Source organism: Zingiber officinale, chromosome 2B (assembly GCF_018446385.1).
Source record: "Zingiber officinale cultivar Zhangliang chromosome 2B, Zo_v1.1, whole genome shotgun sequence".
Classification (NCBI taxonomy): domain Eukaryota; kingdom Viridiplantae; phylum Streptophyta; class Magnoliopsida; order Zingiberales; family Zingiberaceae; genus Zingiber; species Zingiber officinale.
In genome coordinates, this window is record NC_055989.1 from 135342750 (window position 1) to 135356001 (window position 13252).

At 37.7% G+C, this 13252-nt stretch overlaps 1 pseudogene; it reads right to left on the reverse strand.

Moving 5' to 3' along the window:
- LOC122048750 overlaps positions 1 to 11835 on the reverse strand; it is a 36884-nt pseudogene extending 25049 nt beyond the window's left edge.
- Between the last annotated feature and the right edge of the window lie 1417 nt (positions 11836 to 13252).

Genomic DNA, 13252 nt, shown 5'->3' on the forward strand with positions numbered 1-13252 from the left:
GATAAATCCTTGGAAACTTTGTAGGCATCTACCATTGATGCCCACAATGTATTCCTTGGAAACGAGTTTAGGGCATACCTTATTACGTCCCGATTTTCTATCTTCTGGCCAATTCCGTGAAGAGAGTTAAGGATGTCTTGTATTCTCGCGTGAAGAGAACTCGCCGTTTCTCCTTCCTGTATTTTTAGATTATATAATTTATTAAGTAAAAGATCTCTTTTACTTACCTTGGTGTCGTCAGTGCCTTCGTGGAGTTCGATGAGCTTTTCCCAGAGTTCTTTTGCGGAGGAGAATGGACCGACTCTGTTGAGCTCTTCTTTGGTAAGACCACATTGGATGGTGCAGGTGGCTTTTGCGTCAGCATCCATCTTTTTGATAAATGCTGGCTCCCAATTTTCACAGGGTGTAGGCTTACCGTCGGTACCAGTTGGCAGTTCCAGTCCTGTTTTGATGATCATCCAGGTATCGAACTGGATCTTCAGATATATCTCCATTCGCCCCTTCCAATACCCGAAGTCTTCTCCGGAAAATAGTGGGGGACGAACGGTGCTATATCCTTCTTGTTGGGCCATTTTAGATCTAAAAGAACAAAAACAACAAAATCTATTCCAAGACTGAGTCTTGGATTAGTAGTGCGAGAGTAAAGGATAATAAAAACGAACTCGAGTGGTGTTGCACCTACTTCGAGCAAAAGTCGATTCGAGGGAAACAAAAATTAGAATATAGCTATAAGGCTAAATTCTAATTCGACTCCGAAAACGAAAAAAAACTGCGAAAAATTTGTTTTGAAAGGTGGTTGCACCAATTCAAAACGACCCCGCTCTGATACCAATTGTTGGATCGAGACGCGCTAGAGGGGGGGGGGGTGAATAGCGCTCGCGGCTATTCGTTCGATTATCGGAATCGTAAAACTATCAAAGTAAATTTACGCAGCGGAAGTAACGAACGCAATCACAGAAGAACACAAGTAGTTTTACTTCGTTCGGAGCCTAGGTCGACTCCTACTCGAAGGCCCGCGATCCTTGATCGCTTTCGGTGGGCAACACTTATAAGTACGAAAAAGGAGTACAAGATTTACAATTAGTACAGTAATTAAAAACAAGTATACCGACGACAGAATCGTAATCTCGAAGCTCCTGGTCGTCGTGGACTTGTAACAGCACTTCAGGGTCGTTGAATGAGCAGCACGCAGCACAAGGATTGCTTGGAAGTTCTATTCTGAAGCTGCTGGTCGAGACCCCTTATAAAGGGGGTTCAAGGCGCCTTACACTGTTCACCAAGGCGCCTTGAACGAGCCGAGTCACCCGCGTGGATCAGCACGGACCTGGTCGAACTCTATCTGGTTTAAGGCGCCTTCAGCCTATCCAAGGCGCCTTCAACCTCCGGTTCAAGGCGCCTCCAGTCTGCTGCGCTGGCCTTTTCCTGGCTCGCACCCGAGGCGCCTCCAAGCTCCATGGAGGCGCCTCAGACACTGTTCATCCGAGTCCTTCTTTGTGTTTTTGGTACCTGCAAGTATGTTAATCCAAAGATACCTGCAACACAAAGTTAACACAACATAATAGTATGAATATGAAATTATGACAGTCTCCGGACTGTCTGACTTCGGGTTTCCAACCGGAAACCCTAGGTCGACCCGACGCCTACTGTTCCCTCTACGGGGAACGCGTCCTCACCTACTCCTCTCAGGAGATTTTACCTGTTGCCAGTACGATCCTCCAGATCGACTGGACTTTTGCTCGGCACTCGATGCTCCCGGACTTTCTGCTGAACATCCGCTTCACCGGCCAGTTCAGACTTTCACCTGGTTCGCGACACCAGGACTTTCCACCTAGGGTTACCACCCCCTAGGACTTTTGCCTGAAGCCATCGACCTGCCAAGACTTTCCGCATAGGGTTACCACCCCCTATGACCTAGGGTTACCACCCCCTAGGGTTTTACCTTGCCTAACCGCAGTTAGGACTTTCCTGAAACACTCAGCAAAAGCTGTCAGATAACAAAGCACCTTAACTTTGAATCCTTTGCCATAATCAAAACTTAGGTTCGATCGTCGGATGCTTCCCGCACCAACAGGATTTTCACCATCACAAAGGTATTTCAAGTTTTCCACTTAAATCTTATTTCTCCCCCTTTGCCTAATATCAAAAAGTTCTAACAATATCCCAATTGTTGAAATTTGATCATCCAAACTGACCTTAAACTCATATATTTATTCGCTAAGGATCTCATACATCCATGCGAGTTGTCTCGGTCAAACTCAGTGTTGAAAAATAGTTTCAGACTTATATCAATAGACTACTAGAATCATTAATCCACTGCCCTCATCAAAATAATCCCACAAAATCATTCTGTGTTTGATGAACAGTGTTACTAGTCGACTGGTAACTGCATTAGTCGATTGCCACCCTTTTTTAACCCAATTCAGCATTTCTGACCCAATTTCAGAAATGCACCAAAAATTTCATAGACATCCAAAAATCTCTAAATTTTATGGAGAGGTCCATTTTACCTATGTCTACTTGAGAAAAATATATTTAAAAATGTGTTGGTGCAATCGACCTCTAGGGTTTCGATTTTTGACAATGTACCTTAGTTTGGTTAGTTTAACTAAGGGCTGATCTAAACATGACTTGATGTTTGGAAGAAAAAAGTCTAGTTAAGACTAGATAACTAGCAAGGGTAAGTCTTAACCAAAGGATATGTAAGTGAGAAGTCTACTGAATGACTAGTCCTAATTGGAGGTTAGGCAAGGGGAAGTCCTGATGAGTGAAGCTGGGCTCTAGGTAGTGGAAGTCCTGGTGAGTGAAGTTGAGCCCTAGTGAGTGAAGCTAAGTTGTGGAAGTCTTAGTGAGTAAAGCCAGGAAATGGAAGTCCTAGTGAGCGAAGCTCGCTTGGTTGACTAGACCACTGAATTATTAATAATGCTAACACTATTTTGTCTTTACCATTTTATATCTATGGTGCTAACCCAGTGTTGCAGGCAAGTCTTAGTAGATTAGCTTGGTCAGATACTAAGCAAGGTTAGAGAAAGTCCAAATAGGTCTGAAGGACCAAATGCTTGGCAGGTAAGTAAAGGTAAGTCACTGGAGGAGAGTGACTTGATGAGGACGTATCCCAGTTGAGGGACAATAGACGTCGGCTCAGGTTAGATCCATTTTGGATCCCTAATATGAGACATTGACTAGTTCCTGGTCCTGAGAGGATAGAAGCTAATTACTACTTATTTTTGACTATGCTAACTTTATTTTGTAGGTTAGATGTTTTAATTTTGGACAACACAACTTATAAGGCAAAATGAGAAAAAAGCCTTTGGATGAACAATATCCGAAAGCGCCTTCAAGCATTGGAAGACGCCTTTATACTGTTGATGAAAGACACCCTCAATGGCTTGAAGGTGCCTTCCAAGGGATAAATTTTAGACCCTATCGCAGATAAGATACAACGAAGTTGAGATCAGATTTACCACGTTGAAGGCGTCTTCAATGGCTATGGAGGGCGCCTTCCATATCCTTTATAAGCTAGTTTCGACCAAACATCAATACACAACTGATATACGAGCTACTGCGCGACCATTTGAGGTTCCAACTGCTCCAACTTCTTGTTGTGACTCTACTTCGAAACTGCTGTGCCTGACTACTACTCTGAGAACTTCCGATCGTGGCCGCCAGACCGACACTGACACATGAGCTTTTTTCACTTCGATCCCTACGTGTCGGCAACGAAGTTATTTCCTTGTACTTAATTACTGAAAAAGGGAAGTGTAGCGTGTTATACTTCACCTATCTTCTTTATACTCAATCCCCTTTCCGGAGGTATCGAAAAAGGTATTTTAGTAGATTACCCATCAATAGGTCCACAGACTTGGGTTATGATATAGAAGTCACCGAAAGCTCTTAACCAAGTAAAACTGACTGTGTTTTTTGTGTTCATTTTCTTACTTAGTTTTTCGCTGTGTACTCATCTTTTAAAATTCAAAAAGAATAAGTTTTCAAAACCACATGATTCCCCCCTCTCATGTGTGACTCGATCCAATAAATTGTACATATCTCGGATCCCAAGATTGGTACAAAACTCAAAACTAGCTAAATGGTTCAATTGAACCTTGACTAAAGTCCTAGTTTTGGCTTGCTCTTGGTGTATTTGCCCATACTAAACTATAATGCATCCCTAACATCGATTTATATGACATTTATACATCCAAAATCAATTTTCATGCCATATGACCCCCAATGTCATATTGCTTGTATGACAACACATTTCACATATGCCAATTCCCTAGATTTGAGACTCAAATCCATCTCCAAAATATTTAGCACATTCCATGATCCATCTGGAATCTCAAGTAATATCCACTTGAGATCCATTGGCCATGGGTCCCAAATTGGCTCTTTAAGCTTCCTTTAGATCTCTTAGCCTTAGCCACCTCCCCGGGTGACTCATCCACAATAGGTAGGCTACATCGGTGCACTTCGGGTGACACTTGACCTACAACTTAATCTTTTTAACCTTAGACACTTTGTCCTTGGTTAGTTTCTACTTACTTTTAAATGACTTTCCCTTACCATTTTTTGACTTCTCCTTACTATAGTCATATGCAACCCTAGCATAAGACTTTCCCTTAGTCTTGGAGACATTAGATCAGTATCCTAAACTCAATCTATCATTGTTGGATCTTTGACTACCCAACATCATATCTAACTATCTAGATCCAATCGTAAATCTAGCTAGGGTTTTCTCCAAACTATCAAGCTTTGCATTCAAAGCTTAATTTTCACTTTCTAGGTTCCTAAACCTAGAGTCAACATGTCCACCTTGGACATTCCTAAACCTACCCTTCCCAGGCATGTGTCTCCCCTTCTTGAGATTAATGCCTTATCTCTCCTTAGGTCTACCATTTCTAGGTTTATCAGGCATGGGTCTCGTAAGGTTATGATCTATATTGACCCTACTTCTATCATGATATCTAAAGCTAAAATTTTGTATGGGTAAATCATGAAAATTATTTCTAGCATGCATGGAAAATGAAAATTTGAATTACAATTCAAATTAGGTTATATCTCCTTTACCCTTGAAGCTCCCCCTTGACTTGAGCTTTTCTTTTTCTCCTATTTCTTTAAATGCTCTAGCTTCTTGAGCTCTCTTCCTTGGACATTTGGTGTGGTAGTGGTCATTCTCCCCACACGTGAGGCATCTAATTCACATTCTCCTCTTTTGGGCTTTTTCATTCCTACAACCCATGTTAGTATTCAAAATAATTTGATTGGGTTTAGGAGTTACCTTCTTCTTACCCAATGGACACCTACTCTTGTAGTGTCCTTTCTCATTGCACCCGAAGCAAATGATGTGATCCTTTGACTTCACCTTGATGGAGATACTCACTAGGTTGACTTCCAAGACTTCTTCTTCTTCTTCTTCTTCTTCTTCACTTGTCTTGGATTCTTCTTCAACCTTTGAGGATGTCTCCCCATCCACACTTGTGGATGACATTTCCTCATCCTCCTCCGGGGAAGTTGAACACACGTCACCTCCCGATTGCTCCTCCTCTACTTGAGCCACTTCATCCTTTCTTCTAATTTTCTTCATCTTATGTAGGAAAAAGTTCTTTCCATGGAACCTTCTTTATCTTGCTCCATAAATTATGGGTGTTCTCATATTCACCTACACGACTCATCACGTTATTAGATAAAATATTAATTAAAATCGATATTACCTTATCATTTACCTTTGATCGTGATCATTGCTCCTCGGACCAATATCTTGGTCGGAGTCTTTTTCCTTTTTTGTCTCTTGGGACTTCAAACAGCTCCTTGATTACCATCATGGTGTCACAATCCGTATTGAAAAATATCTCCATTTTCATCATCCAATAGGTGATGTCCCATAAACTTCCTCCTTTATACTTCGGAGGTTCAATCAAGCCGGTCATCTTCTTGAAATTGCTCTTCTTGGAAGTTAGTCCAGTGAAGTGCAACCTCACTCTGATACCACTTGTTGGGGATCGGATGGTAGACTTAAAGGGGAGGTTGAATAGACATTGCCCCTAAATCACTTTCTTACGTATTTGTTAGCATAGTGGAATACAAAGAATACAAATATGAATACTAAAGGTTAAAGACAAGAAAGAAAACAAGCAAACCACTGCACGTCAATGTAACGTGATTCAGAGATAAAGTTCCTACTCCACGGTTATCCGTAAGGTGGATGATCTTGATCCGTAGATGAATGACTCCCCGAAAAACCTCCGACTAGCTCATGTAGTTCCTTGTGGGTGGAGAAACCTCACCATAACTCTAACAAGAACTCCCGAGATGCTAGGGAACTTGGAAGACTACTAATAGGGTTATCCACCACTATTTGTCAACTTTAACCAAGCTTCTAAGTTTTGGTTATATAGGCCACGGGTTGAAAAATCCCGTCTACCAGTTGACTGGTGAAAGTGTCAGTCGATTGCCCGCTGTGGAATTTCAATTGTTACAATCCAACGACTTGATACTTGTCGACTGGTGAAAGTACCAATTAACTTCTCCACACTAGACTTCACATCTACCTAAAGTTTACTCCTCTAGGACTCCCACATTGGTCCAATATTCTATCACTTTTAAAATTCTTGAACTTCACGCCTATCTAAGTTTACTTCTCTAAGATTTCACACTTGTCAAGCATCTGATCACCTTTTCCTGCTTGGATTTCCTCACACATGCCTAATATCTGGTCTCCTGCGACCTGCTAAGACTTCCAACTAACTACCTAACATATAATCTCTTGTGACATGCTAGGACTTCCAACTAACTATTTTATATCCGATCTTCCGTGATCTGTTAAGACTTTCAACTAACTACCTAACATCTAGTCTCCAACTACTAGGACTTCTAAATACTAATGCCAAGTGTCTAATCTTCTATCTTAATTGGACTTCTTTCTTACTAACTCCCTGTTGGAACTTAGTCAATCTTGACCATAAGTCAATTATACCAATAATCTCTCATGTTTGATAACTATTAAACACATTGATTAAACAAATCTCATTTAAATATATTGATCAAACATTGAAATCCTATTCAAACTTGGACAACCGTGACCAGAGGTCTATTGGACTAGTACTTGTGTTATATGTGGATGTTGTTTTACTTGCAATCGATAATGAAGGATTGTTATATGAGGTGAAACAATTTCTCTCTAAATATTTGGAAATAAAGGATATGGGAGAGGTATCTTATGCCATAGGCGTATAAAGATCCATAGGGAAAGATTTAAATACATTTCGGGTTTATCACAAGCCACATATATCAATAAGGTTTTAGAGAAATTTTAGTTGAATAATTGTTCACCAAGTATAGCATCTTTTATGAAGTGTGACTAATTCAATTTAGATCAATGCCAAAAGAAAACTCGAAAGGTAATAAATGAAAAATATTCCATATGCTTTAGTTGTTGAAAGCTTTATGTATGCTCAAGTCTATACAAGGCCTGACAATGTACTCATTGCAGGAATACTAGAAAGATATCATATTAATTCAAATATTGTCCACTAGAGGACAACAAAGAAAGTGATGAAATACCTTCAAAAGATTAAATGTAAATCAACATTAGTTACATGTTTATGTTTGACAGTGGAATTATATCTTGAAGGAGTACGGAAAACAAACAATAGTTGCTACTCTACTATGGAGCTTGAATTTGTTTCTTGTTTTGAAGCTACTTTGCATGGTGTGTTATTGAAGAGTTATATGTTTGAGCTTAGAACTGTGGATTATATTTCTAAGCTATTAAGAATGTTTTTTTTGATAATTCAGTTCGTACATTAATTCGCTTCTCCTCATATTTAGCAGACGGGAACCTCTGTTCCCATGTCCTACTCGTTGTAGCTTGTCCACCGTCGGTGGCCTCTAGCCGTCAGTCTAACCCAAACTATACCCTGGGAATGTGAACCTAGGGGGATCGCGGCTGGTACGATGGTGGCCAGAATCCGCCGGCGGAGGAGTAGGAGTTGGAGTCAACGGCGGAGGAAAGCCAGGGTCTGATAGTGGCCGGATTCCGACCATGATTGCACGGGCCGTGATCGCGCCGACCACGATCTCTCTGGTTCACCTTCCCCAGGGTATAGTTTGAATTGGATCGACGGTTGGGAGTCGCCGATGATGGACAGACTACGATAAGTGAGACACGGAGACACAAGGATTCTAGGACAGAGGATCCCATATTTAGTCACTTGTGTAAAAGTTTCTTAGAAGATGGTCTGAAATCTTTTATTAAAGATTTATTTTCAACTTGGGCAACTTGTGCTAAATCATTCTTTATCATAGTAACTTAATCATGTCTTGATTGAATCTTATCATTTAGGACAATATAAAATTTTATAAAACATAGAAAACTAATTATATTTTTTTTTAAAATAATTTTATATTAAACACTTATTTTTTTTAAAAAAGAAGACTTACTTTATAAATAATTAGATTTGTTTTACTTACCTGTGTCACCGTGTCACGTTATATCATTTTAAAGTTTTATTTCTATAGTTGTATTTGACTCATGTTAAATATTATAGCGCTAATTTCCTCTAAGAAATGAGTGCAAACAAAGATGCTCCACTAAAGAATATTGAGCATATTATTTTTACCCCTTCCTCTCCCTTATCAAGAACTCTAGTCTTTCTGAGTCAGATAATTAATGAGAATACCGTGAGTAAGAGCTAAGACAGGACGAAAGCCTAAAGTAGATAAGAACATATAAGGTTCTTTTTTCTCCTATATATCCAATCATTTTCTCTCATCTTCTCACCATCTTTTCTCATATTTATTTATTTTCTTCTCTTCCATCCTATTGATCAAATAGAGTGGGAGGGCTTAAAAGATATTATTATTATTATTGGTGTGCAATCAACAAGGTTGGAGTCCTACAGCTTAATTATTTCTCTAGGCAACACCATAATAAATTGCAAGCTCATTAGGCCCAAAGTTTTAATTAATTTCTCCAAGGCAAAGTGTGTGCGCGCTGTATCATCATGTGACTAATAAAACTGCGTACACTAAAGGCATACAGCTCATCATGCATCTAGCTTTCATGCCAATGTCAAGGACCTCAACCCTTGATTGAGGGCCTAAACTCTTTCAGCATCTCTCATATATATATATATATATATATAATTTGGCTTGCTAATCTGAGTTGAGTTGCACAGACCATTATTAAGATGGTTGAAATGTCAGCAGGGAATCTTCCTCTCTGCCATTCTCAAAACACATGGTGCTTGACTTGTCAAACTAAGGAACATGTTTAATTATTGTTGAACATTGCATTTGTTAATTTTTTTTTAGTTCATTTCACTGTCCTCGTCTTAATGGAAAAAAGCGTTGTCTGCAGGGAGAGGACCAGCAAGACACTTGCCATACAGTTTCAGACCATGTAAAATAATCATAATATAAATAAACATGTAACACAGGGCCGATCCTGACTTTTAGGGATCCTTGGGCGAAAAGAGAAAAGTGACCTCTATAGAAATTTTTTTTACTAACATACAATCTGAATATATTTTAATAGAAAAATTTGAAAATCAATATATTTGATTTAAAATATGATAAACTCTATACAAAATTTATTTCTTAAGATTCTTCAAAAAGTGTAACATCATTGCATGATTATGATCATCATTTTCTCTTAATTTTTCTCACTCATTGATTGCATGCACTACAACAAAAATCCTCATAGACATCGGTTTTCCACCGGTGTCTATTTCATTTTCGATCGATGTCTATGAAGCCGATGTTAAAAGTCTGTCATTTTAGACATCGGGTTAAAACCGGTGTAGTATCACTTAATGACACCGGTCTTCAAATCGGTTATTAACCGGTGTAGTATCACTTAACGACACTGTTTCATCAACGGTGTAAAACCGATGTAATATTGTATGTTAATAACATCAGTTTTGGCAGCGGTAAATGACCGATGTAATATTAGTTAATAACATCGGTTTTGCAGCGGTGAAAAACCGATGTAATATGTATATTTTTTAACAACACAAATTTGATTTCCGAAACAATGAAAAATCGACAATAAAAAAAAACACAAATATTCACAAATTATACAAATATTCTTCATTCAACAATATCCATAAAATACACAAATATTCACAAATTATATAAATAATCTTCTTACAACAGTATCCATAAAATACTCAAACATTCTTTTTACATCAAAAGCTAGCTAATAGATATCAAAATCAAGTTAGAACATTCTTTTAACACATCAAGGTAGAACCGCACTTCAAATGTACTCTAGCATGCATTCAACCCACTCGAACCGCACTTCATCAATTTCAACTCTGGAGTACTTGAGATTTGTAAACTGTAAAAACACATAAATAATATATTAGTAAACCAAGACCAAAGATCATAGTTGAAAATGCAATAAGAGCACCAGGTAACAAGATGACTAATTGGAATACTTAAAAAGATAAACATTCATCAATTATCTCAACCACATCATATAGTGATAGATCTATGAATAACAAGTTCAAATCTAACCCTTGCATCCTTTTGGGAGGCAATCTAATTTGATAAACGAGCAAAAAGATGATTTACTCAAAATTAGTTTGCATTTGTAAAAAACAATATCACTTCTGATACTTTATTTTGTACATTTTATCAGTTAAAAGGGAAAAAGTACACTTACCACATTGAACACAACAGGGGCCTCTTTACTTGGAGACAAATTCATGTTCAGAAACAGATACTGAGACAAATCAAATTAATAGATGTGTAAATATTAGTGGAACTGTTTCTTTCGTTTTCGGTTACCTGTTTCAAGATCATGCCAAGGACGGGCAGCCACTGATCTCTTGGACAATGACGACAATATCCTTTCATTCAACTTTGGAGCTGCAACGTTCTCCTGTTGTCCGCTCATATTTCTACATACAAAACAACATAATAAGGAGTATTTGAGGAGATTACAAGAGTTTATTGATAACAAAAGTCCAAGGTAACTCATGATCCATGAAAAAAATATATAGAGAGAAAACAAAAAACTAGCAATCTGGAAGTTTTGCGCCTTGGCATTATCAGAATGAAAGTTTAGTAATATGATAGCTGACGTCAAACAGAGTTGCAAATCCAAAAGATGGCCATTTGTTCCCCTATTATGGAAGTTAGTTAACAATTGAACTTGTATCCAACAAATTAAAGAATGAAAAATTATTGGACAAGTTGGAAAATATGTTATTGTTTCATTTTTATGCTCGCATAATCATTGTGGTACTAATGAACCGTATACAAATTACAGGGAACTAATTGGATAATCAACCAACTGCTTGCATTTAAAGCAATGTAGAAGGTTTCATCACTTAACAAGACCTCATAAAAACAAGTCCTTCATCAAGTTCACCAGCATTACTACAGCAGATCGATAATTCACGAATAGTTTAATGATTTCAATGCAAGTAAATGATCAAAATCAAGACTAAAAGAGATTAAAGCAGGAACCGGAACCAAGAGTGCGATGCTTTTACCTTGACGAAGGAATCGGAAGCGATGAGACAGAACCAACAATTGAGTTATTGGAGATGGATACCAGCCATTCCCTATGACCTTGATGACTGTTATCACCATCATGGACTTTCACTGCTACTTGAAGGGGTTGCAGCCCATCCCTGAGATCTTCACTGATCAAACTTTTGTAAACTCTACCAAATCCTCCAACACCCAAAACATGATCCTGCCTAAAATTCCCAACTTATTACTGAAAATGCCATACTAATTAACTCATGCCATACTAATTAATATCTATAACATGCCATACTAATTAACTCATGTATCTTGACATCTACATACTGAAAATGGCTCCATATCATATCTAAAATGGGATGTCCCTTGCTGTCAGATTCTAATTGCTTTCTCTCATAATTCCTTGGTCAAATTACTTCTTCTTCAAGTAGTTTCCACCTTTCAGAAAACGGCAACTACACCACCCAGAAAAAGCAACATGAGATAACTCTTGACACACTTAGCATATACAGTGGAAATTCATGACACAGACATGTATTGAAATTGTAATCACTAGAAAAGAATAGGATTTGAGCTGGTAGAGAAGGATAAAAATGAAAACTGTATGGCACGAGACTAGAGGACACACCCCTATTGTGATTCTTGCAGACTGTTCATGCCATTGCGCCCCTAGAGGACAACTCACAAAATGTCTGATTCATGAAGTAAATCTACTTAATGAGAAGTGGAAATAACTAAAAGAGAAAAATAAATTATGACCAAATGAACTTGTATTCAACAATATCACTTAGCATGAAGATTTCCTAGGTACTCAAAAGACAAGCCATGCCATATCATTATAAGATATACTGCCCTGTGATTCATATAGGGAGACATGTCTGGCTTATTCCAACACACAATCTAAAGACCACGCAGCAAACAATGAATAAGCATGTTGGATACCCTCAATAACAAAAGGCAAAACCACACAAACTCATTGAAAGAATATTAGATGGAAACACAATATATGTAAACCAATAGATTGTTTGTTCCAAAAATCCAAATATACATTCATAATTTTGCAGATTTGAACATTGAAACACAATGAACTACTAGCTGTCTTTCACGTCAGGCTAAAGATATTAAATAAATAAGTTATGTATACACACACACACACACACACACACACACACACACACACACACACACACACATATATATATATATATATATATATATATATATATATATATATATATATATATATATATATATATATATATATATATATATATATATATATATATATATATTGACAAGGATAAAGACACACCTGTTAAGAGAAACTGGATGTGAACCAGGAAATTGTGGGTTTGTTCTTCCCTAATAACCAAGAATAAGAAACAGAGAACTAATAAGAAATAAAATATAAATGAGTTAATACGATCAAATAAAACCACAACAAATAAGACCAAATCGCATTGTGAAAATGTGACTGTTAATTGAAAATTTTAGTAGGGCTGGATCTAAAGTATAACTATATTAGTTACCAAAATAACAGGTACTTGTGAATCAATAAATAACAGAGGCTCCCTGACTGATTATGTATAACAGATTCATAAAGGTTTGAAAAATAAAATTCATAAAGAAAGACCATAAAAGAAAAGTCGCAAACTGAGAAAAAACTGAATCATAAATCAAGAGGTGCTAGAAGAAGGAAAAAAAAAAGTAGAGGTTATGATCTAAAATTCCAGTGTAATTGCAGCAACTTCCTATTACA